General features: G+C 40.2%; 1 non-coding gene across 1 annotated transcript; it reads right to left on the bottom strand.

The window, feature by feature from the left end:
• Window positions 1-553: 553 nt before the first annotated feature.
• TRNAT-GGU (transfer RNA threonine (anticodon GGU)) lies at window positions 554-625 on the bottom strand. Its single transcript has one exon. It is a non-coding gene; the product is annotated as a tRNA-Thr (tRNA).
• Window positions 626-1,634: the final 1,009 nt, after the last annotated feature.

Genomic DNA, 1,634 nt, shown 5'->3' with positions numbered 1-1,634 from the left:
AAACTCTCAGTTATCCGCCTTTGACTATGTTGCCTCTGTCTTCCCAGGACCCTAACATCTGGATCATCTGATAGCAAACACATAGCGTGAACTCATGCTTTTTTTTTTTTAATAACTGAGTAGTATTCCATTGTAAGAATGCAACATAATTTATTTAATCAATTCTTTGTTCATAGATATTTGAGTTGAAACTCAGAGTTATTTACAACCTAAGAGGTCCCTGGCATATTTTTGTAGAAAATATCTCATTTAGTCCTCATATATACCCTGTGAGATAAGGACTACTGTTTCATATATTTCTGAGTAGAGGAAATGGGTTTATACAGGTGGTGGTAGGGCTCAAGGTGACAGAGATATTCAGTATAGACACAGGATCTGAACCCAGCTCTGACTCCAAAGTCCATAGCATATTGGATTCTGGTGTGACACTTAAGATCTACCCTCAGTAACAAGTGTTGAGATTTTGTTTCATCTTTATAGTTTTAATGTATTTGGTTTTTTTAAAATTTTGTATTCTTTTTCTTCTTCTTCTCTTTTTCTTTTTTCTCCTTAACAGAGGCACTGGGGATTGAACCCAGGACCTCCTGCACACCAAGCATGCACTCTACCACTGAGCTATACCCCTCACCCCCTTTAAATACAGTTATTTATTGAAGTGTAGCATACATACAGAAAAATACACAATTCAAAATGTACAGCATTTAATGTTCACAATGTGAACACACTCGTGGAATCACCAACGTGATCAAGTGGTAGAATATTATCGACAGCACAGAGCCTCCCTGGGCCCCCACTCCCAGTCACCATTGCCCCCTTCTCTCCAGAGATAATCGCTATCTTCTTTTCTTCTTTGTCTGATACAATGTTATATCTATCAATTGAGTACTTCACTTCAGCTATTGTGTGATACATTTATAAACGTTTTGGCGAAGAAGGATTAACAGGAATTGAATGCACTCTTCGACCTGAAAACACTAAAAAAGTCAGACAATAACTAAGAAACAAGGATTTTTAGGACATTAGACATCAGGCAATGAAGGATAGTAATCTCTCAGAGACAGGAAACAAAAAAGACAAGGTGAGTCCTGTGACTGCCTCAGTTTACTAACTGGAGGGAGTTTGCAGATTGCAAAACAGGGAAAGAGAATGGCAGTCACTACGTGGAGGAGGGAAAGCTGGGAGTCCAGGGAGGCCGAGGCTTCTAGAATTCACGGAGAAGAGTGATGAAGAGGATAAAGCTGCACGGAAGAGAACTTGGAAGATCTGCAGAAGGTTCTCCTCAAGCCTCCCACTGAGTGCTGACCAGTGCATGCATGTGAGGAAACAGACTGTGAACGAGCCACTCAAGAGGATTAGAGGGAGATAACCAATTTCACATAGGACCAGGAATGGCATCTGGTCCCCCTAGCCAGACTGTAAAAGCCTATACTTTATGAGGAATTAACTAGGATACTCAGAAAGGTTTGCCTCAGTAATGGCAAGATTAACCTTATAGCAAATCTCCCTAACAAAGCTTAAAAGCAAATCTTGAAAGGATCAAGCTAAACTATGGTCCTGAACAAAACTCATGAACTTCTACAGGAACACAAGAATACCCAGCACCCAACAAGGTAAAATGCAGAGTGTCTAGCATC

This window comes from Camelus bactrianus, chromosome 32 (genome assembly GCF_048773025.1).
Source record: "Camelus bactrianus isolate YW-2024 breed Bactrian camel chromosome 32, ASM4877302v1, whole genome shotgun sequence".
Classification (NCBI taxonomy): domain Eukaryota; kingdom Metazoa; phylum Chordata; class Mammalia; order Artiodactyla; family Camelidae; genus Camelus; species Camelus bactrianus.
The sequence above is the reverse complement of the archived record's forward strand: the minus strand, read 5'-3'. Positions and strand labels throughout refer to the sequence as shown.